Here is a 25484-nt window from a genome sequence, read left to right on the forward strand (position 1 = left end):
TGTTGTGACGTGAAATTTGCTTTAAAATGAGGTGCAAGTCAATATTTTGACACAAAATTCAAAATGGCGGCCTCGAACTGTCAAAAAATACCACTTTTTTATTTGTCAAGTTACAGTTGACGTCTCGGTGTCATTTTATGTTAAAATGTCCCGGAAAAGACTCTGATGCAGTCGGTTTTTTGATATCTCAAAAACTAACAGAGTTAGATCTAAAATTTAACATTTTAACTGACTGTGTTAATTGTGTAAAATTTCTTTGCCAGGAACTCGGCCGGATTAAGAGACATGAAATCTGACTGAAAAATATTTACAATATAATATGTGATATTATGGTAAAGGAAATTTGACGCCTTCTAGCGTCCAAACGGTGTTATCAATCAGCTGATGGGGGACATTTTTAGAAAGCTTGAAATCTGCTCTATCGTTTGTTTTCTATGATATTTTGACGTAACTTGTCAAATAAGAGAGTTGTTTAGGGTCAAAGCAAGGTGTGTCCCAAAATATGTGATTTTAGGGTGAAAGAATTTTGACGCGTTCTAGCGTCCAAACGGTGTTATCAATCAGCTCAAGGGGGGACATTTTTAGAAAGCTTGAAATCTGCTCTATCTTTTGTTTTCTATGACATTTTGACGTAACTTGTCAAATAAGAGAGTTATTTAGGGTCAAAGCGACGTGTGTCCCAAAATATGTGATTTTAGGGTAAAAGAATTTTGACGCGTTCTAGCGTCCAAAAAAAATTCGAAAAATGCCATTTTTTGTCGAAATTTTCAATTTTTTTATTTTGCTCTATAAGGGTTCCAATGCACAGCAAAGGGCATACTTATACAAAAGAACATTAAATTAGGTGAAATAATCACAAAAAAAGCACTTTAAAATTTTTTACTTTTCAAAAAAATTGAAAGAATGGGGGGGTATTAGAGAGGTTTTTTAGGTACTTTTTGAAATTCAATATCTCGGTAACGGGAGGAGCTACAGAGGCCATTTTTAACCCATTTTGTAGTATTTTCTATGCTTTTTCAAATGGCATTGGAACGAATTTCCTGCGAATTTAAATAAAAGAGCTACGATTTTTCAAAAAGACAAAAAAATCAATTTTTGTCAAAAGTGCAATTTTGACAAATTTTTATTTTGCTCTATAAGGGTTCCAATGCACAGCAAAGGGCATATTTATACAAAAGAACCTTAAATTAGGTGAAATAAGCACAAAAAAAGCACTTTAAAATTTTTCACTTTTCAAAAAAATTTAAAGAATGGGGGGGTATTAGAGAGGTTTTTTAGGTACTTTTTGAAATTCAATATCTCGGTAACGGGAGGAGCTACAGAGGCCATTTTTAACTCATTTTGTAGTATTTTTTATGCTTTTTCGAATGGCGTTGGAACGAATTTCCTGCGAATTTAAATAAAAGAGCTACGATTTTTTCGCAATATACGGATACCACAAAACGTAAACAAGACAAGAAATTACTAATTACCGCGGCGTTGCCATACCCGCTCCTACCATTTTAAATCAACATATTTCTTTTATAGCTGCACACTTCTATATTAGATTATTCGATGATATTGGTGAAAACTACTTATTTTTATTAATCACATTTCAAAACATAACATAGACTGCTTCAAAACATGGGTGATATGATGAGACTTGGCAACGTCGCAAATTGTCGTTCGCACCTCCGTTTTCCAAGACGCTCGCTTATTTTTAATTTTGTATCCTGGCGCGAGTTCACACACGTTTTGTTCCGGTCACTTTGACAGCTAATAACGTCAAAACCAGTCCGATTTCACTAGGCTTGATGGTACTCATTTTTGACTAATTTGGGGACGGCGAATCCATTCCAGCTGTCAAAATGACAGTAACTGTCACTCAATTCGAGACACTGGCGATTTGTGGAGATATCAAAGAAGTAATTTCACCAATGGATTGGGCGCCCCAAAATTAGCCAAAAACCACCCTTCACTCGTTTTGTTTTGATAAAAAACGCGTTTGAGATGCATTATTGTTAATCTGTCACTTTGACAGCTAATAACGTCAAAACCAGTCCGATTTCACTAATTTGGGGACGGGGAATCCATTCCATCTGTCAAAATGACAGTAGCTGTCACTCAATTCGAGACACTGGCGATTTGTGGAGATATCAAAGAAGTGATTTCACCAATGGATTGGGCGCCCCAAAATTAGCCAAAAACCATCCTTCACTCGATTTGTTTTGATAAAAAACGCACTTGAGATGCATTATTGTTATTCTGTCACTTTGACAGCTAATAACGTCAAAACCAGTCCGATTTCACTAGGGTTGATGGTACTCATTTTCGACTAATTTGGGGACGAGGAATCCATTCCAGCTGTCAAAATGACAGTAGCTGTCACTTAGTTCGAGATCGGCCAAACGGTGTTATCAATCAACTCATGTGGGGATATTTTTTGTTTTCTATGATATGGTCCATTTTTTTCCCGTCGCGGTTACGTCATCATTTGCCTTTCTTGTCTATTACGTGCGTTCCGAGCGCGATAGAATTTTGACGTCATCGGCCGCCATCGTTGGCAAATTAATAGGTAGTAAACAAAGCGAAATGTTTTATTTTTGATGTAAATTTTACAATATTTCGATGTAACTACTGCGATACTAGATAGGTACCTAGATAATGTGTGTGTGTGTGTGTTGTGTGTGTATGTTTCGGGAAGAGAGTTTTGAAAATGCCACCCACCTACACTTTGCAACTATCAAGGGGCCCAGTGAAACATTCTGAAGGAAAACAGAAAAGAATGCCTTTTCTAATAAAAAACACACAATCACAATGAAACAGCCCATGCATATAGGTACCTATTTACTTAGTCCCAAGAACCAAGTTTATTCAAGCCAGTGGTTGTTTCTCAATCAAAGAAACATGGATGCTGACAAGGTGATTTACCTAATATTATAAAAAGGAAGGCCCCTACCTTTTAATGAGCTGCTAATACTAAATAGCTTATGTTTCAGGTAGGTACCTTTCTGGAGTTTGCTTATCATGCTTTGAAAGGGTCCCATTATCAACGGCTGCTGTAAAAGACTCCTGGTGACTGAACAACGAAAGGTGTTTGAAGCAATGGTTATAATGGTGTTGTCAAAATCCATATGCAGAGTGTTGAAATATTTCAGGTAACATTAGAAAGATATAGGACATAGGTACCTAACTATGTTACTTAATATGTAAATTTGATCAAATGCCATTATTTTACAGAATTAGCCCCCCTTGCCTATACTTCTCTGACTACCTATAAGGCTAGAAACAGATGGTGCTACTGTTAAATACAGTATTTTACATCAGATAGGTAGTAGGTTAAATTACTATTTTAATTGTATTCATTATGAAATATACAAATAAAATCTTTAAGAAGAGTTTATTTTTTATCAAAAGTCTAGTTTTCTTCATAAAATTAGATAATTTACCTACCTGCTCTTTGGTACAATAAATTGTTGAACTGAACATGTTAAATAAATCACACAACAAAACAAAATTGATATGTATTTAATGCTGCTGAGTAAATTTACAAAAGAAAATACCTAAATAAGCAAATTAAATCACAAAAGCAAGTTGTTAAAACAGCAACAATTCTGTTGTAAGTTAAAACACTGCTACATCATCACCAAACTGCAAGAACTTCCTAATAGTCTCCAGGATTGGACACACATTGCCTGCCTTTCGTTTCTTGCAAATTTTATGGATTGGGCTGTTAATGACCACTTGTTTGAATGCACCTCCAGTGCTCTTAACTTAAAACTCCAGATAATTAAAATTGAATGTGGTTGTTCCCAAGCCAAAGTTTGATTGGTTTGTTTACTACCAAGTGATGCAACACTAATTAATACACTTAAACAATCCTAAATTAAGTTTTTATTTCTTCTGTTTGTGAAAAAAAATTTCGAAATTTCTTCTGTTTTTGCTGTTTTTAAATTTTTTAAAATTCCTAACCTCAAAATGTTTAGCCGCCGACTGTCAGTAGTGTCAGTTGAGACTGTGCCCTATGTTGCCACATCTTCCACGAGCAGATGTGAACCTAGTGTATTGTTTGTTGCACGGTGCAATCAATCGAATCGTGGGGGGATATTTTTGGGAAGCTTGAAATCTGCTCTATCTTTTGTTTTCTATGACATTTTGACGTAACTTGTCAAATAAGGGAGTAATTCAGGGTCAAAGCGACGTGTGTCAAAAAATATGTGATTTTATGGTGAAGGAACTTTGAAGCCCTCTAGCGGCCAAACGGTGCAATCAATCGAACCATGGGGCGATATTTTTGGGAAGCTTGAAATCTGCTCTATATTTTGTTTTCTATGACATTTTGACATAACTTGTCAAATAAGGGAGTAATTTAGGGTCAAAGCGACGTGTCAAAAAATATGTGATTTTATGGTGAATGAATTTTGACGCCCTTCAGCGGCCAAGCGGTATGACCAATCAACTCTAGGGGGGATATTTTTGGAAAGCTTGAAGTCTGCTCTATCTTTTGTTTTCTATGACATTTGTCAAACAAAGTCAAAGACTTGTCAAATAAAGGAGTAATTTAGGGTCAGAGCGACGTGTATCAAGAAATATGCTATTTTTACAAAAAGCGCATTTTTGGCAAATGTTTAATTTGCTCCAGTGCACAGCAAAGGGCATATTTATGCCAAAGGACCTTAAATTAGGTGAAATAAGTACAAAAATAGTATATTATTAACCAATGTTTTGACAGACAGAAGCTTTTATTGTAAGAGAGAAGATAAGGTCAATAAATGCTGTCTAAACCATGGATAATATAGCATTTTTTCCACTATTATATTATTTATACTAAATAGCCAGGATTGTTTGTATTGTCACCTAAAAATGCATGCACTTACTTATAATACATTGAATCATAAAAATTACAGGCTGTGCTGGTTATTGGTGTGGCTGATGGAGTATGCTAAAACAAAAAGGGTTGATATTAGAGATGACATAATAATAATTGTTAATATTCCAACTAGAGTGGAGAAAATTTGTTATTATAGAACCTACCTGGATTAAACGTATACGGACCAACACCAGATCTCCCCAGGTCGTTTATTAGTTTTCGGAACAACAAACCAATAGGACATATTTAATACAGTTAACAAAATGCCCAATGCAATGTGATTATACTGGCCACTATTCTTGCTGAAAATGGTGGTAATTTACTGACACTGAAGCCCTGAATGGGGGGGTCGAAAAGGATTGCGACTATGGTACAAGGACAACATACATCAATAGGAGTCAGAAGCTACCTACCAGCTTTTCTGGACAAAGTACTTCAACTTTTATCCCAACGATCCATTGACCGGTTTCTGCAAACTTGCTGTTGAACCAAGATCACTTCTACTCCAATACGTATCTTACTATTTTCCTATTTATTTACCTAATAAAATATACTATTTTTACATTATAATCACCCAAATACTAAGCTAATTTTATTATTTACCTTTTGGTTGGGCCCACAACACTTTTTATAGATCCTGTTTCTGAAGCAGTGTTCAGAACAGACTCTGACAAATGTTTCTCAAGCTTGCTAAAAATGTTTAAAGTTAATTCCACCTTATAGGAAATAGACATTTTTAGCAGCAGTAGTACCTAAATGAATCCTAGTTTATAGGGTGGTTCAACATTTGTGGCTCTGTTGAAACTCTAGTCAAATTAAAGTTGACTACCTATAACTTCACTCCTAAAAATTTAAATAATATTAGACAAAACTATCTAATTTTATCACCTAAGTAATAACATACCTAACATATGAAAAACAGGCCATTAAAGTTTACAGTTTTATTGAAAAATAGTATAGGTACCTATTAGGCGTGCGGAATCGTTCGTAGAGGGTTACTCACTTAGAAAAGCTCAAAAACTAAGGGCTGAACATAAAGTAACATTTATTGTAGCCATAAAATTATCACAAGTCATCTAGTCTCTGAACTATTCTAAAATTATTCAACCTAACCTAAGTCTTCTCTCTTCTCTAGGTTTTCTTGGCGGTCGGCCTCTTCTACCGGCAACCAAAATAATAGAGATATGGGAATTATTTTCGTTACAACAAAACGTAAACAAGAAATTACTAATTACCGCGGCGTTGCCATACCCGCTCCTACCATTTTAAATCAACATATTCCTTTTATAGCTGCACACTTCTATATTAGATTATTCGATGATATTGGTGAAAACTACTTATTTTTATTAATCACATTTCAAAACATAACATAGACTGCTTCAAAACATGGGTGATATGATGAGACTTGGCAACGTCGCAAATTGTCGTTCGCACCTCCGTTTTCCAAGACGCTCGCTAATTTTTAATTTTGTATCCTGGCGCGAGTTCACACACGTTTTGTTCCGGTCACTTTGACAGCTAATAACGTCAAAACCAGTCCGATTTCACTAGGCTTGATGGTACTCATTTTCGACTAATTTGGGGACGGCGAATCCATTCCAGCTGTCAAAATGACAGTAACTGTCACTCAATTCGAGACACTGGCGATTTGTGGAGATATCAAAAAAGTGATTTCACCAATGGATTGGGCGCCCCAAAATTAGCCAAAAACCACCCTTCACTCGTTTTGTTTTGATAAAAAACGCGCTTGAGATGCATTATTGTTAATCTGTCACTTTGACAGCTAATAACGTCAAAACCAGTCCGATTTCACTAATTTGGGGACGGGGAATCCATTCCAGCTGTCAAAATGCCAGTAGCTGTCACTCAATTCGAGACACTGGCGATTTGTGGAGATATCAAAAAAGTGATTTCACCAATGGATTGGGCGCCCCAAAATTAGCCAAAAACCATCCTTCACTCGATTTGTTTTGATAAAAAACGCACTTGAGATGCATTATTGTTATTCTGTCACTTTGACAGCTAATAACGTCAAAACCAGTCCGATTTCACTAGGGTTGATGGTACTCATTTTCGACTAATTTGGGGACGAGGAATCCATTCCAGCTGTCAAAATGACAGTAGCTGTCACTTAGTTCGAGATCGGCCAAACGGTGTTATCAATCAACTCATGTGGGGATATTTTTTGTTTTCTATGATATGGTCCATTTTTTTCCCGTCGCGGTTACGTCATCATTTGCCTTTCTTGTCTATTACGTGCGTTCCGAGCGCGATAGAATTTTGACGTCATCGGCCGCCATCGTTGGCAAATTAATAGGTAGTAAACAAAGCGAAATGTTTTATTTTTGATGTAAATTTTACAATATTTCGATGTAACTACTGCGATACTAGATAGGTACCTAGATAATGTGTGTGTGTGTGTTGTGTGTGTATGTTTCGGGAAGAGAGTTTTGAAAATGCCACCCACCTACACTTTGCAACTATCAAGGGGCCCAGTGAAACATTCTGAAGGAAAACAGAAAAGAATGCCTTTTCTAATAAAAAACACACAATCACAATGAAACAGCCCATGCATATAGGTACCTATTTACTTAGTCCCAAGAACCAAGTTTATTCAAGCCAGTGGTTGTTTCTCAATCAAAGAAACATGGATGCTGACAAGGTGATTTACCTAATATTATAAAAAGGAAGGCCCCTACCTTTTAATGAGCTGCTAATACTAAATAGCTTATGTTTCAGGTAGGTACCTTTCTGGAGTTTGCTTATCATGCTTTGAAAGGGTCCCATTATCAACGGCTGCTGTAAAAGACTCCTGGTGACTGAACAACGAAAGGTGTTTGAAGCAATGGTTATAATGGTGTTGTCAAAATCCATATGCAGAGTGTTGAAATATTTCAGGTAACATTAGAAAGATATAGGACATAGGTACCTAACTATGTTACTTAATATGTAAATTTGATCAAATGCCATTATTTTACAGAATTAGCCCCCCTTGCCTATACTTCTCTGACTACCTATAAGGCTAGAAACAGATGGTGCTACTGTTAAATACAGTATTTTACATCAGATAGGTAGTAGGTTAAATTACTATTTTAATTGTATTCATTATGAAATATACAAATAAAATCTTTAAGAAGAGTTTATTTTTTATCAAAAGTCTAGTTTTCTTCATAAAATTAGATAATTTACCTACCTGCTCTTTGGTACAATAAATTGTTGAACTGAACATGTTAAATAAATCACACAACAAAACAAAATTGATATGTATTTAATGCTGCTGAGTAAATTTACAAAAGAAAATACCTAAATAAGCAATTTAAATCACAAAAGCAAGTTCTTAAAACAGCAACAATTCTGTTGTAAGTTAAAACACTGCTACATCATCACCAAACTGCAAGAACTTCCTAATAGTCTCCAGGATTGGACACACATTGCCTGCCTTTCGTTTCTTGCAAATTTTATGGATTGGGCTGTTAATGAGGACTCCTTTGAATGCACCTTCAGTGCTCCAGTGCGCTTTCCAGATAATTAAAATTGAATGTGGTTGTTCCCAAGCCAAAGTTTGATTGGTTTGTTTACCACCAAGTGTTGCAACACTAATTAATAAACTTAAACAAGAACCCTAAATTAACTTTTTATTTCTTCTGTTTGTAGTTTTTGCTGTTTTTAAATTTTTTAAAATTCCTAACCTCAAAATGTTTAGCCGCCGACTGTCAGTTGAGACTGTGCCCTATGTTGCCACATCTTCCACGAGCAGATGTGAACCTAGTGTATTGTTTGTTGCAGTAATACCTAAACGGACCGATTTTGAAAAAAAAGTATTTATTCATGTCTCTAAAAAGAGAAGGGTTCTCTCGCAACTTAAAGAGCACCTTGCGTGTCACCCTTTACGGGGCTGAACTAGACTCGCCCTCCCCCTACATTCATGCACACGACGGCAATTACTGCAGTATTGGCCCATCTCATCTGCGGGTAATATACCTTATTACCCCCAGATATCATCCGCCGCTTTATAGGTACCTTACTTACTTTATTTTTATAATAAACGAGGCTTACTTACTTGTGACCTGAGTGTTTCGATCTCGACCATCCATCCCTTACTACGCACCCCTAAACGTGACAATATGGCGGACGGAGCTCTTGATGACGTAAGCGCCACGGAAAAAAAATGAACCATACACGGCATTTTGCGTGTAGCGGTGATAATTTGGACTTTCTTGCTGACTGTCCTTTCAAACTGTGTTCCTGACAGTTATTCAAACCTTCATACCGCTTTTCGCCCTGACTGTACAAAATTTTCTAGTGGTTTTTTATGTTATTGAATGAGGATTCCAAAAATGTGGGGTCATGACATTTTGGCGTATCTTGTTAAATAAGGGAGTAATTTAGGGTCAAAGCAACGAGTGTCACAAAATATGTTATTTTATGGTGAAGGAACTTTGACGCCCTCTAGCAGCCAAACGACGTTATCAATTCGAAAATTCAAAATGGCTGCCTGGGACGCCATTTTGTCTAACATTTCTTGAAACTACGTGAAATTTGCTTTAAAATGAGGTGCAAGTCAATATTTTGACACAAAATTCAAAATGGCGGCCTCGAACTGTCAAAAAATACCACTTTTTTATTTGTCAAGTTACAGTTGACGTCTCGGTGTCATTTTATATTAAAATGTCCCGGAAAAGACTCTGGTGCAGTCGGTTTTTTGATATCTCAAAAACTAACAGAGTTAGATCTAAAATTTAACATTTTAACTGACTGTGTTAATTGTGTAAAATTTCTTTGCCAGGAACTCGGCCGGATTAAGAGACATGAAATCTGACTGAAAAATATTTACAATATAATATGTGATATTATGGTAAAGGAAATTTGACGCCTTCTAGCGTCCAAACGGTGTTATCAATCAGCTGATGGGGGGACATTTTTAGAAAGTTTGAAATCTGCTCTATCGTTTGTTTTCTATGATATTTTGACGTAACTTGTCAAATAAGGGAGTAAGTTAGGGTCAAAGCGACGAGGGTCAACGAGTTTATGGTGAAGGAACTTTGAAGCCCTCTAGCGGCCAAACGGTATAATCAACTCTAGTGATTCTCGCCCTTTAATTGCATAACGCTAACAAATTCCCTGTCGCGTAAAACCCGCCAAAGATTTAAACGTTTGGACCTGCGTAAGTCATTACCCAGCTCGAAAAACGCTCCTTATTTGGTCATGAAACGGATCGCGATAGAGTGGGGGGGGGTCGACAGTGGCCGAGCAAGCGCGTAGGGGTATGGGAGCTGGGAGCCGGGCGTTGGCAGTCGGGAGTGAGAATTGCCAATGCGCGTGTCGCGGTTCGGGAAAAGGCATCATACGGTGCATGCGTGTGCGAATCTAATTCGAGTTTCGTTCAGAGCTTTTTTTGTTGTTGCTGTCTCAACCAACAATCGTCTAGGTGGGAGCCTGCGATTGCTGTCAAGACTAATTGGGACTACGAGCGGCTATCCTTCTAGGCTGGTTTTTCTTTCCTTGGAGACTGGGTTTCCAACGTAAAAGGCGCAGGAGGGGTAGCGACGTGGTGAAGTCGACCGTCAGGTTTCGTGGTTTGAGTTTTAGATTTAAAAGAAAGTTCTTTTAACTGAAAATTAATTCCCTTCGTTTCTTTTGTCGGTTTTAGGTAAAAAAACCGACTGGCATCCCTATTTGGATTATTTTTTTTAATTTGATTTATTTTTATTTTTTACAATGTCGGATCTTTTGATCGATTTTGATACCGAGATTTCAAACCCTGATTCTCTCCCAAATCTGTCATATTATGGCCCAGCGGCAGTAGAACCCCCTCAGAGCGCTACAGGGCATTGCAAACCGGTCGCGGGTTGCTTAGAGCGTGGAGACGCCGGTTTGACAAATCGACGCGGCCGTTTTGACGATACAAATTTCGTGATTTTGATCAATTTTCATAATTTTGCTATTTTTCAGTTTATGGACAAAATTTCGGGATTTTGATCAATTTTTTATAATTTTGGTCTTTTTTTAGTTTTTTGGACCAAATTATGAAAATTGATCAAAATCACGAAATTTGGTCCAAAAACAAAAAAATAGCAGAATTATGAAAATTGATCAAAATCACGAAATTTGGTCCAAAACTGAAAAATAGCAAAAATTATGAAAATTGATCAAAATCATGAAATTTGCTCCAAAAACTAAAAAATGGCAAAATTATGAAAATTCATCAAAAGGTTAGGTTTGGGTTAGGTTTGGGTTAGGTTTGGGTTAGGTTTGGGTTAGGTTTGGGTTAGGTTTGGGTTAGGTTTGGGTTAGGTTTGGGTTAGGTTTGGGTTAGGTTTGGGTTAGGTTTGGGTTAGGTTTGGGTTAGGTTTGGGTTAGGTTTGGGTTAGGTTTGGGTTAGGTTTGGGTTAGGTTTGGGTTAGGTTTGGGTTAGGTTTGGGTTAGGTTTGGGTTAGGTTTGGGTTAGGTTGGGTTAGGTTTGGGTTAGGTTTGGGTTAGGTTTGGGTTAGGTTTGGGTTAGGTTTGGGTTAGGTTTGGGTTAGGTTTGGGTTAGGTTTGGGTTAGGTTTGGGTTAGGTTTGGGTTAGGTTTGGGTTAGGTTTGGGTTAGGTTTGGGTTAGGTTTGGGTTAGGTTTGGGTTAGGTTTGGGTTAGGTTTGGGTTAGGTTTGGGTTAGGTTTGGGTTAGGTTTGGGTTAGGTTTGGGTTAGGTTTGGGTTAGGTTTGGGTTAGGTTTGGTTAGGTTAGGTTAGGTTAGGTTAGGTTAGGTTAGGTTAGGTTAGGTTCCTCCCCAAGGAGCTGTGTGACCTTGACGTTGGTGGGGAGGCATAGTAGGTCTCTTTCCTCGGGCCCGACGGGACGGGGATGGGGACCGAAGCCAAGGACAGCTCATACACCTGGGAAATGGTCGGAATTTCTTCGGAAAACCGGCCTGCTGGGGGATATGTGAAGACCGCGGCTTAAAACCCGCGCGTTCGGAGCAGAAGACTCGGCCCCAGGTGGTCATCACACCGTAAACACCCGGTGGTCTCCGCCGGGGCGACTGTTGAAATACACGCCGTCCCGTCGGGGGCCACCGGATGAACGGGGATCTTGGCTCCCAAGATCGCGTGGTGAGGCCACTATAACGCCTCCCAATTCTCAAGGTGTGTTGCGCGCTGAAGGGATGCAAGGATGGGGGGAAGCCCATCCATTAGCGGACTCGCAGGGGCCGACACTGTCGGTACGGGCCTGGCAAGCTCGAGGTACCTTAGCTGAAATTATACTTACCCCCAAAGTATGATTTCCCCTACTTACCTTTTCCCATCCTCAAGCCGCGAGGCAATCCTTGGTGTATCCGACTCCGACGGTATTAGGGCAACCGAGGGCGAAGGAGTATCCATTTTCGTTCCACTTACCTAAAACAAAACAAACAAAAATTATCATGGAAAAGTCTCATAAGGATAAAAAGTTTACGATGCAGGGGAGGGATACCCCAGTATCGGTCGGTGAGATGGTGCAGGCGCAGGCCACCCCCGACCGTCAGCCAACTACTGCGGCCACGTCAGCTACTGACGTAAACAACCAGACACTAGAAAACGACATTTTTGTTATTGAGGAACAGGAAAGCCCAGACCAGTTTCTGCGTCGACTTGCTTGCACAAACAAGCGGAAGAGACCCAACTCTCCCGAAACGGAGGAAGGCGAAACAAAACAAGGTGCAAAACAAGGCTGCCAGACAATTACCAAAGCCAGGGCCATCCTAGATGGATTCATGGTAATTTCTCAACTCTGCGAGAGACTGGCGGACAACATAGATAGAAACACGAAAAAACAGATCAAGGATATTAGCATCCAGCTATCCCGGAAAGCAGCCAAGCTCAACCGAATGGAGATGTGGGACTGGCTCGAGGAAATCGTGGATAACTCCATAGAGACCTGGAATAAACCCGCTACGGCAACAGTACAGGATAAACTAGTTACACTTGAGCAATCGACTCAGACAGATCCGACCGAAGACTACAGTAAGCCAATAACGGTCGATATGGACGATCAATACTACACCGTAGGCCCTATCCAGCCTAACACGCTAGAGGAACTCAAAGCCGTTCTTGAAGAAAACTGGACCGAAAAATCATTCAAGCGCACGACACTAGTAGTTGGAAACCCTTTAACGCACAGAGAAAAACCTGACATTGGCATACTCCTGACAGGCACCGAAACAGCGCTGGATACAGGCATTTATAGGATCCTGGCAGACCACATCCCAGAGCTGCGAGAGGACGACACTGAGGACACAAACCCGCGATGTATCAGACTCTCGACTAAATACAAAAAAGAGGGCGCTTGGTTGGAGAGGCACAGGAACATCTACAAAATGATTATTCAAAACAGTGAACCCAAAACAATACTTACTGCACTTCAAACTCTAGCAGAAACCGCCAGCGAAGATGGATGCACAGATCTGTCAGTCCCATTAATTACCGAGGCGGACCCGGAGACGATCAGGAAACTAGCTGAAATTGCCACCAGCGGGAAAAACCTGAAAATAAAAATACACGGACCAAAATCAGTAATGGACAAGATACTTACCGAACAAGGACGCACCACATCGTTGAGGAAACCACAGGTGGAAGCTGTTGGGCAACCCACCGCTACTCAACGCCGCCCATCACGCAGCGGAAACGTCGCTCCCAAGGAAAGGGTGGACCCTAGAAAACAAAAGACGGCCGTAATTGTCAGGACTCAAGGCAGGGAATATTCTCAGGTACTCAAGTCTATCAAGGACACTATCTCAGAACAAAAAGACAAACCTACACTCGACGGGATCATAAAAACCAAAAACGGTGACGTTCTCATTACAATGGACAACGGCATCAATGCCACCCTATTACAAAAGACTCTCACCAACAACGCATTTGCTAAGGAAGACGTTGTGCTAAAAACGGGCAAGAAACGTATACTGCACATAAAAAACATAGATGCCATAACAGACAAAACTGAAATAGAAGGGGCCATAAAATCCATCACTTTGGGCACCCAAGGCACTATGGAAGTCACAAATATTAGGCCATGCTATGGCGACTGCCAAAATGCCACTGTCAGGGCTGACAGTAAAATTGCTGAACGGCTATTGCAGTGCGGATCGGTTGTAATTGGGTTCACCCGATGTAGGATAACTGAGAGGATAGAAGTTGCCAAATGCACCAGATGCTGGGCGTACAACCATTCCACTAAAAACTGCAACGGCCCGGACCGTACACAGATGTGTTTGAGATGCGGACAACCAGGACATAGAGCAGCAAGTTGTAAAGGACCAGTGTACTGCCCATTATGCAACACTGAAAAACACTCAGCCGTCAGCCTACAGTGCCCCCACCACAGTAGAGCCATACAAAGGACTCGCAAGGGCAGACACGACAATAGTAACAATGACATATAACGACCACACTACTACCGAGACCCTTGGACAAGTAACACGAACAACTAAAACGCAACTAAATCTACTACAGACTAACCTCGGAAGGAGCTATGCAGCACATGACATAGCATACGCCACGTCTCTCGAAAAGGATGTTGATATATTAATTGCTGCGGAGCCCAATAAAAAGATCGCAAGCGGGAGAAATTGGATCAGTGATAATAGAAGGGACGTCGCGGTAAAGCTTATAAACAGCAATCTGCAAGTCCGCCGTGTAGATAAAGGGGAAGGTATATTGACGATCAGTTTCGTTAACTTCGACCTTGTCTGCTGCTATGTCACACCAAACTGCCCTGATAGCGCCTTCGTGGAATTCGTGAATAATCTCGGCACACGGATGAGGGCAGGGAACAAGAGCTTTATCCTACTGGGAGACTTCAATGCGAAGTCTCCAATGTGGCGGTCTCCCAGTAGCGACCGAAGAGGCGACGTGCTGGCTGAAGCCGCCACAACCTTAGGAGCGACACCTATAAACGCACCAAACATGCCAACCTTCGTGAGAGGAAGCTCACAGACATACATAGACGTGACCTTTATATCAGATACCCTGTTGACTCACGCGGTGGGCTGGACCACTCTGGATAATGAGCCAATGACTCACCACAAGCACATTTTTTTCCAACTCCAGAAAACAACACCAACGAAAAGAACCTTCCGGGAAAAGACCGTCATCGACAAAAACAGATTAAACGAACTACTTACCACTAATGACTTCAAGACATCAATCTCTGACCCCAAGCGCTGCTCGGGCGCGGCTAGGCAACTTTACTTACAAGCGTCTGTTAGAGGAAGGCAGCTGCAGAGAACCCTCCCATATTGGTGGTCCGACCGGATAAACCTAAAAAGGAAAGAATGCATCTTTAATAGGCGCAAATACTCTAGACTACTTACCAACTCTGGAGGCATAGACTCGATCGCTGAGGCACTCGCATCCTATAAGGACTGCAAAAGGGAGCTAAACCGACTGATTCGTGAAAGCAAGCGACAACATTGGACAGCTCTTTGCGCCGAGTTAAACAACGATACTTGGGGAAGGGGCTACCAGCTGGTGGTGAGCAGCCTCAAGGGCACTAAACCAACTTTCCAGCTCACTGAGGAGAGAAAGCGACAAATCATCGACTCCTTGTTTCCAACAAGGGCTGACATCCTATCAAAGCAGACCCATACCACTGAGATCCCACAGTTCACGATGGGGGAATTACAGGAGGCTGCCGCGAAGCTGAAAACTGGCAAAGCTCCAGGCCCAGATGGAATTCCTGCGGAGTTCGTCAAAGAACTCGTTAAGCTGGTCCCTGAGCAGCTGCTGGAAACCATGAACGCCGTTCTTAACCAGCAGAAACTTCCCAGGAGCTGGAAAAAAGCCGGACTTATACTGCTCCAAAAGCCAGGTAAAGAGTTGTCGCTGGACAACTCTTTCAGGCCGCTCTGCTTAGTCAACTCCCTTGCTAAACTGGCCGAACACCTGATCAAAGAGAGATTAGAGCAGTCTCTAGAAGCGGGAGAAGGACTGTCCGTAAACCAATACGGCTTTAGAAAACACCGTAGCACTATCCAAGCCATAGAACGGGTTTTAGACTTGGGGAATAGCCAAAGAACCCACGGAAGGGGCCAAAGGTGGTCAGCTATGATCACCTTTGATGTAAAAAACGCCTTTAACAGCGCTCCTTGGACAAAGATTATTGCCGCCCTGGAAACTCGGAACACTCCTCGCTACCTAATCAATTTGGTAGTGGATTACTTTACCGGCAGAGTGGTGGAGGATAGGAGCATAAAGCACAGAATTTCGGCCGGCATTCCGCAGGGATCAGTTCTCGGACCCCTCCTGTGGAATATTCTTTATGACTCCTTGCTTAAATTGCCATTCCCAGAGGGAGTGGAGGCTGTTGGTTACGCGGACGACTTGGCGACAGTCATCAGCGCTGAGGACACTTTTGAACTGGCCGAAAAGATAGACCATACGGTGCAAATTATTCTCACCTGGATGTCCAGCAATCACCTGGAACTCGCCCTGGACAAAACCGAGTTTCTGGTGCTGAGTGGGAAGAGAGACAGATCTAATCTCTCTTTTAACATTGGTAACCACACAATTACACCAAAGAAGCACGTGAAATACCTTGGTTGCCACATAGGTGAGAATATGAAGTTCGGACATCACGTAAGCGTCACGGCGTCGAAGGCACTGGAAAAGGTCAACGCAGTGGCGAGACTTATGCCAAACATTGGCGGACCCAGCAGCCAGAAAAGGCTGTTGCTGTATGGCGTGGCGCAATCCACAATAACATACGCTGCAGAAATATGGGCCGACATAGTTTCCATTGCCAAGTACAGGATAATCCTGGAAGGAGCGCAAAGAAAGGCGCTACTCAGAGTTTCATCGGCATATCGCACTGTCTCGTCCGAGGCATTGCAGGTGATAACGGGGACACCACCCATCGACCTAATCCTGCAGCTACGCAGGGAGTGTCACCTGGAGAGGAAAGAAGGACGCAGAATATCTAGGAGTGATCAAGAGAACACACTTGTAGCAAAATGGTCCGCAAGATGGAATGAGACAACTACAAAGGCGGCATGGACAAAGAAAATAATCAAAAATATCTCAGACTGGAAGCACTGTGAACACAGACGAACGGACTTTTACATGACTCAGTTTTTAAGCGGACATGGAGCATTTAGGACTTACACCAAAAGACTAGGAAAAACTGATGATGTGTGTATTTACTGTAACGCAAAGGACGACGCGGAACACACGATCTTTTACTGCCCACGATGGGACACAATACGGACTGATACAAACGAAAACTGTGGACTGAAACTTACATGTAACAACATTATAGACACGATGGTCAGCTCTAATGAAAAATGGAACGACATACATAACATGATAAAAAGCATCATGTCAATTAAAGAAAAAGAAGAAAGACAATGGGAGTCGTTATAAACCGCATGGCCTAATAAAACTTACTCGACGGAAATCTATTCAGATAGTTCCGAGTAAGAAGTTATTTTCGAAGACGCAGAAAGAGGAAAGCAGTTTAGTCGGTCGGTGATCTCTGGATTGGGACGCCAACCCGACACTATGTGAGCAACCAAGATCGCATTACGCCAAGCTCACATGTCTGGAAGGCAGATTCTGTCAACCTCTATAAAAAAAAAAAAAAAAAAAAAAAAGGTTAGGTTAGGTTAGGTTAGGTTAGGTTAGGTTAGGTTAGGTTAGGTTAGGTTAGGTTAGGTTAGGTTAGGTTAGGTTAGGTTAGGTTAGGTTAGGTTAGGTTAGGTTAGGTTAGGTTAGGTTAGGTTAGGTTAGGTTAGGTTAGGTTAGGTTAGGTTAGGTTAGGTTAGGTTAGGTTAGGTTAGGTTAGGTTAGGTTAGGTTAGTTAGGTTAGGTTAGGTTAGGTTAGGTTAGGTTAGGTTAGGTTAGGTTAGGTTAGGTTAGGTTAGGTTAGGTTAGGTTAGGTTAGGTTAGGTTAGGTTAGGTTAGGTTAGGTTAGGTTAGGTTAGGTTAGGTTAGGTTAGGTTAGGTTAGGTTAGGTTAGGTTAGGTTAGGTTAGGTTAGGTTAGGTTAGGTTAGGTTAGGTTAGGTTAGGTTAGGTTAGGTTAGGTTAGGTTAGGTTAGGTTAGGTTAGGTTAGGTTAGGTTAGGTTAGGTTAGGTTAGGTTAGGTTAGGTTAGGTTAGGTTAGGTTAGGTTAGGTTAGGTTAGGTTAGGTTAGGTTAGGTTAGGTTAGGTTAGGTTAGGTTAGGTTAGGTTAGGTTAGGTTAGGTTAGGTTAGGTTAGGTTAGGTTAGGTTAGGTTAGGTTAGGTTAGGTTAGGTTAGGTTAGGTTAGGTTAGGTTAGGTTAGGTTAGGTTAGGTTAGGTTAGGTTAGGTTAGGTTAGGTTAGGTTAGGTTAGGTAGGTTAGGTTAGGTTAGGTTAGGTTAGGTTAGGTTCCTCCCCAAGGAGCTGTGTGACCTTGACGTTGGTGGGGAGGCATAGTAGGTCTCTTTCCTCGGGCCCGACGGGACGGGGATGGGGACCGAAGCCAAGGACAGCTCAGACACCTGGGAAATGGTCGGAATTTCTTCGGAAAACCGGCCTGCTGGGGGATATGTGAAGACCGCGGCTTAAAACCCGCGCGTTCGGAGCAGAAGACTCGGCCCCAGGTGGTCATCACACCGTAAACACCCGGTGGTCTCTGCCGGAGCGACTGTTGAAATACACGTCGTCCCGTCGGGGGCCACCGGATGAACGGGGATCTTGGCTCCCAGGATCGCGTGGTGAGGCCACTATAACACCTTCCAATTCTCAAGGTGTGTTGCGCGCTGAAGGGATGCAAGGATGGGGGGAAGCCCATTCATTAGCGGACTCGTGGGGGCCGACACTGTCGGTACGGGTCTGGCAAGCTCGCGGCACCCTAGCTGAAATTATACTTACCTCCAAAAGTGTGATTTCTCCTTACTTACCTTTTCCCATCCTTAAGCCGCGAGGTAATCCATGGTGATCCGACTCCGACGGTATTAGGGCAACCGAGGGCGAAGGAGTATCCAGTTTCGCCCTACTTACCTAAAACAAAACAAATCATTATGGAAAAGTCACATAAGGATATAACGTTTACGATGCAGGGGAGGGATACCCCAGTATCGGTCGGTGAGATGGTGCAGGCGCAGGCCATCCCCGACCGTCAGCCAACTACTGCGACCAAAACAACGAGCGACGACCTAGTCCTAACCGGGACACCAGAAAATGACATTTTCGTCATTGAAGATAGAGACAGCCCCGACAAATTTCTTCGGCGGCTGGCCCAGGCGAGTAAGAGGAAAAGACTCGAGTCCCCTGAGGACCGAGGATGCGAGACCATTAGTAAAGCCAAGGCAATCCTGGCTAACTTCACAGACCTCGTCAGACTAGCCGAAAAAATGGCTAATAACATCGACCGGAACACGAAAAAGGAAATTAAGGAAATTAGCATCCAGTTGTCTAGGAAAACTGCCAAACTAAATAATATGGATATGTGGGACTGGCTGGAGGAAATTGTAGACAACTCGATTGAAACATGGAACCATCCACAAACGAAAACAGTCGACCAAGCGATACAGACGGAACCGGACAAGAAAGGACAAGAAAACCAAGACGTGGAAAAGCAAAACAGCAAACTGGTGACGACAAGCACCCAAACTTATACAGACGAACAATGGGAAGCTGTTAATATAAGAAAACAAATCGATGAAGCGATTGAAGAAAAAGAAATAATAAGTCTTGCAAGAAGAAACTGGGTAAACGCAGCATATCTCAAAACTGAGATTGTACATTGTGTACAGTCGCATTATGGAAAAGAAACCCTACTCTTTATAGACACTAATGAGTACAGTAATTATTGGTATGGAAGGAAACTAATCCAGGAACAACCCCAAATTAAAGACCTAATTGATAATGGCAAGTTAAAAGAAGGAAAGATGACAGTTGTACGCACAAATATAGAAGTCGAAGAAGATGAAAAAAGTGGAAACTTAAGCTCAGAAGAGAAAATAACATACATCATTGGCATCAAAAGCTCAAATGCAGAGGAAGGAAACGACAGCACCGAAGGACTTTTTGCAAACTGTAAGCAGCTGGTAGGAAAACTGGTACGAAATGACACACGGGAAATATCTGTGAGCATCGCGGCACACACAGATCATACATTGACCAGAAACATGTTGGAAATCCTATTAAAAAATACTGATATAAAAGCCACCTTCTATCTTGGCGACACACGGGAACGGTATAACAGGAACATAGGGAGCGCGAAACCCCGAACACAAAGCCGTAGCTCGTTACAATCCGATATGTGGAAGACGGAGACCCTACATTTGAGACAGATTGCCGAGGATGCTAGTACATACGCTACTGCAGTTAGAAAAATGAAAACGGACCTAGATCTGAAAAAACACGAAATTCGAATTATCAGACAAGAAAAACAGAAGGACGGAACAATAAAACTCAAAATAGCTGGGAAAACGGATGACAGTAAATTGCAATTTAGACAAGATATGGACAGAGCCCTGAATGGCGTAGCAAAAGTTGACAAAGTAATAAAAAAGAAACAAATTTTAGTTAGGGATCTGAGCTGGGACAGTTCTGTAGATGATATAAAAGACACAATAGAGAGGGAACTGGAAATAGTCGGTGAATACATGGAGATTAACCTATCAAAGAAAGAGAATAGCAAAGGACTAAAATATGCCATTGTAACAATGAGAGAAGAAACTGCAATCGCTCTACTCCAGAGGAGACGATTGGCTGTGAAATGGGACAGGTGTAGGATACAGGAGCTGTATAAACCGAGTAGATGCTATAAGTGCTATAAAATGGGACATTTTACTGGAGAATGCAAGGAAAGAGAACAGATAACAGCAAAATGCTTACGCTGCTGCCAGACAGGACACACGGTGAGTGAATGTAAAAATGAACCACACTGTGCCGCCTGCAACTGCGCTGGACACAGGGACGACTCCATGGCTTGCCCAAACTATAGGAACTTAGTAAAGAAAATGAAGCAAGAAAGCATCAGCAATGGCTACTAAAAACCAATGTCACAATGAAGAACCTTATAACAACAAACACAAAATCCTGCAAATAAATCTCGATAGAAAGCGCCTAGCACATAACTTATTGGAACACTTTGTCAGATGTCAGAAAATAGATATGGTAATAGGACAGGAACCCGGTAGTAACCTACCGGGCGCAGCAATTGTTGATAAACGCAGAGACTGTTTTATCTGGCTACCCAACATAAAGACGGTTACAAAGATACACGTTGGAGAGGGTGTGATCGGAGTGGAGCTGGAACAAACTTGGTACGTGTCCTGTTACTTTTCCCCCAATAGATCTGTAGCGGAATTCGATACATACTTGGAAGAGCTTGATAGATTCCTCAAAATGCTTCAAACCCGTCAGATAGTGGTGTGCGGAGACTTTAACGCCAAGAGTAAGGCCTGCGGAGCTAAAACCACCGACAAAAAAGGGGATAAATTGGAAGAGTGTATATGGGGAAATGAACTGATTTGTATGAATGACGGTAAAAGCACCTTTGTCAATGCAAATGGAGCCTCCCTCATCGACGTGACGCTGGTCTCTCCCAGCCTTATACCAAGAATACCAGATTGGAGAGTGCTAGATGACGATAGCGGCAGTGAACACTTTTATATTTGCTTTCATGTAAATAGAAAAGTTAAACACACACTAGATGTAAATACAAGTAATATTAGAAATGTACATATTGCAGATAAAAAACCAGAACAACCGAACACTCCGCATAAGGGGTGGAAAGTTACAGAAGCCGGAATGGAGCAGCTACGTAAACATCTGGATCAACACAAAGTACCCGCCGACGGGGACGCTCTTACTCTTGTTGAACACATTAGAAATGCATGTGATAATTGCTTAAGACAGAAAAAATGGAACGGGACGCACAAACAAGTATACTGGTGGAACGCGGAGATCTCGGAAAAGAGAACAGAATGCCATGCCAAACGCAGAAAACTCACAAGGGCTAAAACAAAGGGTGACGTCGATGGGACTACCATGTACGCAGGGTTGCTGAAAGTCGCAAGAAAAGAACTGAAAACTGCTATATACAAAGCAAAAGAACGCTCATGGGAACGCTTACAACAAGAACTCGACGACGATATATGGGGCAAAGCCTACCAAATAGTTACCAAAAAGTTTAGACAAAACCCTCCACTAGTAGAAGAGGAAATGAAACACCAAGTGAAAAAACTGTTCCCGGAGGTAAGTCCAATCATATGGAGAAGAAAAGACACTAGTCAAGACCAAATACACGAAATCACCGAGCATGAGGTTAACAATCACGTTATAAGCTTAAAGAACAGAAAAGCCCCAGGCCCGGATATGATCACCGCCGAACTACTGAAAGCGACTAAAACCTCTTACATAACAACATTGAGTAATATTATAAACAGATCTATTAAAGAACAAGTGCTGCCTGACGTATGGAAAACGTCACGCCTGGTACTGTTGGAAAAACCAGCAAAAATTCCTGGAAGTGAAAAGTCGTACAGACCAATCTGTATTCTAGACTCAATGGCGAAGGTGATGGAGAGAATAATCAATGAGAGACTGAGGAATGAGCTAGAAGAATCCAATGCCCTGCACCCCAACCAATTTGGATTTAGGAAGGGTAGAAGTACGCTTGATGCATTAAAGTGCATCGAAAGCATTGTAAAGCGAATCTCGTCCCATGCTTACAAAAACCAGGAGTGCTGTGCAATGATTACCCTGGACATAAAAAATGCCTTTAATTCCGCACCATGGGACAGAATTATAGAGGCACTGACTAAGGCAAAAGTGAGTAATTACTTGATAAACCTCATACAGAACTACCTGGAGAATAGAGTAATTATACTACCGAATGGTGACACATATAGAATGACGTGTGGGGTCCCGCAGGGCTCGGTCCTAGGACCCACTCTATGGAACATCTTTTATAATCAAGTACTAACGGCAATAGATGAAAAAGACATTACACTAGTAGCATATGCTGATGACCTTGCGGTTATAATCAAGGCCAAGAACCCGGCCAACCTGGAAGAATCAGCCAAATACGCACTGGAACAGATTAGCGGAAAACTCAAGTACATGGGTCTAACACTGGCTGTGCATAAAACTGAAAGCACAATACTGAGAGGATGGCTGAAGTGTAAGAACGTAAAATTTAAATTGGAAGACACCGACATCGCCCTTCAGACTTCTTTGAAATATATGGGCATACACATTGACCGCAACTGGAACTTCAGAACACACGCCCAAAAGATAAAAGAAAAAACCCAGGAAATGATCAAGTACCTTTGCAGACTAACATCTAACACTAATGGACCTAGAGCCTCAAAAAAAGACTACTGGCCTGCGCAGTTCACTCAGTTGTCTTGTACGGGGCACCAATCTGGAAGAAAGTGATTGAACACAAGAACCACGCTGCTTCGTTAGAGGGAATTAACAGAAAATTGGCCCTCATGATATCGGCTGCTTACAGGAGTGCCCCCACAGAAGCCGCCCTTGTGCTCGCCAAGATACCGCCAATAAAACTGAGAATTGAACAGAGAATTAAAATCTACAACGAAGGACAGCAGGTCGCCAATGAAGCCAAAGAACTTGAACTTACAAAATGGGAAGCAAAATGGAATTTATACGACGGTCACGCCAAAAAGTTTATACCGGACTTAAAAAACTGGCTAGAGAGAGAGTGGATAGAGTCCGATCATTTTATTGCACAAGCGGTGACTGGACATGGAGTTTTTAGTTCATTTCTGTTCAGGATTAAAAAATTGCAGACCCCGGAGTGCTGGTATTGCAAAGAAAAAGTGGATGACGTCGAGCACACACTGTTTCAATGCGACAAATGGCAACAAGAACGTAGTGATTTGAATAATAAGGTCGGTGTTAAAGTGAGCATTGAAAACGTAGGACGAATCCTAACTAAAAACAAGGAATCCTGGGAGGCTGTAAAACAATACATTCATACCGTATTAAAAACAAAAATGAAACATGAAAGACAGATGCAGAAAGGTGAATAAAGGTCGTAACAAGTCTTGGTCGACTAGGCTGTATAGCTGCGCTGTACAGTGAAATTTTCCCCCGAAGTAATGCCGAAAGGCGGTTCCGGGGAAGGGTGGTAGAGGGCTCCGCCCCCACCAGCGGAGGTTTTTAGTGGGACGGCACAAACATCGCCACCCCCACACTACTGTGTAGATGAGGGTCATAATAACGACTCTCCCGGTGCCTGGTTGCAGGTTTTCCTTCGCTTTAAAAAAAAAAAAAAAAAAAAGGTTAGGTTAGGTTAGGTTAGGTTAGGTTAGGTTAGGTTAGGTTAGGTTAGGTTAGGTTAGGTTAGGTTAGGTTAGGTTAGGTTAGGTTAGGTTAGGTTAGGTTAGGTTAGGTTAGGTTAGGTTAGGTTAGGTTAGGTTAGGTTAGGTTAGGTTAGGTTAGGTTAGGTTAGGTAGGTTAGGTTAGGTTAGGTAGGTAGGTTAGGTTAGGTTGGTTAGGTTAGGTTAGGTTAGGTTAGGTAGGTTAGGTTTAGGTTAGGTTAGGTTAGGTTAGGTTAGGTTAGGTTAGGTTAGGTTAGGTTAGGTTAGGTTAGGTTAGGTTAGGTTAGGTTAGGTTAGGTTAGGTAGGTTAGGTTCGGTAGGTTAGGTTAGGTTAGGTTAGGTTAGGTTAGGTTAGGTTAGGTTAGGTTAGGTTAGGTTAGGTTAGGTTAGGTTAGGTTAGGTTAGGTTAGGTTAGGTTAGGTTAGGTTAGGTTAGGTTAGGTTAGGTTAGGTTAGGTTAGGTTAGGTTAGGTTAGGTTAGGTTAGGTTAGGTTAGGTTAGGTTAGGTTAGGTTAGGTTAGGTTAGGTTAGGTTAGGTTAGGTTAGGTTAGGTTAGGTTAGGTTAGGTTAGGTTAGGTTAGGTTAGGTTAGGTTAGGTAGGTTAGGTTAGGTTAGGTTAGGTTAGGTTAGGTTAGGTTAGGTTAGGTTAGGTTAGGTTAGGTTAGGTTAGGTTAGGTTAGGTAGGTTAGGTTAGGTTAGGTTAGGTTAGGTTAGGTTAGGTTAGGTTAGGTTAGGTTAGGTTAGGTTAGGTTAGGTTAGGTTAGGTTAGGTTAGGTTAGGTTAGGTTAGGTTAGGTTAGGTTAGGTTAGGTTAGGTTAGGTTAGGTTAGGTTAGGTTAGGTTAGGTTAGGTTAGGTTAGGTTAGGTTAGGTTAGGTTAGGTAGGTTAGGTTAGGTTAGGTTAGGTTAGGTTAGGTTAGGTTAGGTTAGGTTAGGTTAGGTGGAGTTCCAACTGAGACAGTGTACGGTTCGGACGTGATTTCGTATTACTCCGCGTATGTGCGTTGTTTAAGTGGAAATTCAGAAAAAACAATAATAATCTAGGTATTACACAGAACGTGATATACACTGGACGAGAATTGGAAGTAGAAGCGATAATCAATCATAGACTGACGGACATTTGCTGAATTGAGTAAGTAAATCGTACGCTCAGTCTAGCTTAGTTTTAAAATACAAATTTTCGGCAATACGAACGCCGATTCAACCCTTATCGCCAATCTGCAGATAAGAACGTCATTATTGTATATAAACTGTAAATAAATATTATAATCTAGCATCGGGCAGGGAACGGACAAACTGCACGATACATTGAATGCAGTTTGGCGACCGATCCTAAATGAGTTTTAATAAATCGTTTCTGG

The 25484-nt window shown here is 41.5% G+C and overlaps 3 long non-coding RNA genes across 3 annotated transcripts; 2 read left to right on the forward strand and 1 right to left on the reverse strand.

Moving 5' to 3' along the window:
* Nucleotides 1–2999: 2999 nt before the first annotated feature.
* LOC145726365 (uncharacterized) lies at nt 3000–3377 on the forward strand. Its single transcript, XR_014177578.1, has 2 exons — nt 3000–3137; nt 3220–3377. It is a non-coding gene; the product is annotated as an uncharacterized LOC145726365 (long non-coding RNA).
* Nucleotides 3378–4687: 1310 nt separating this feature from the next.
* On the reverse strand, nt 4688–6477 carry LOC145726376 (uncharacterized). The gene is made up of 2 exons (XR_014177590.1): nt 5754–6477; nt 4688–5692 (listed from the first exon to the last, which is right to left on the reverse strand). It is a non-coding gene; the product is annotated as an uncharacterized LOC145726376 (long non-coding RNA).
* Nucleotides 6478–7000: 523 nt separating this feature from the next.
* On the forward strand, nt 7001–7985 carry LOC145726377 (uncharacterized). Its single transcript, XR_014177591.1, has 2 exons — nt 7001–7747; nt 7830–7985. It is a non-coding gene; the product is annotated as an uncharacterized LOC145726377 (long non-coding RNA).
* Nucleotides 7986–25484: the final 17499 nt, after the last annotated feature.

The sequence above is a fragment of the Ips typographus genome, linkage group LG3 (genome assembly GCF_016097725.1).
Source record: "Ips typographus isolate SLU linkage group LG3, UJ_Ityp_2.0, whole genome shotgun sequence".
Classification (NCBI taxonomy): domain Eukaryota; kingdom Metazoa; phylum Arthropoda; class Insecta; order Coleoptera; family Curculionidae; genus Ips; species Ips typographus.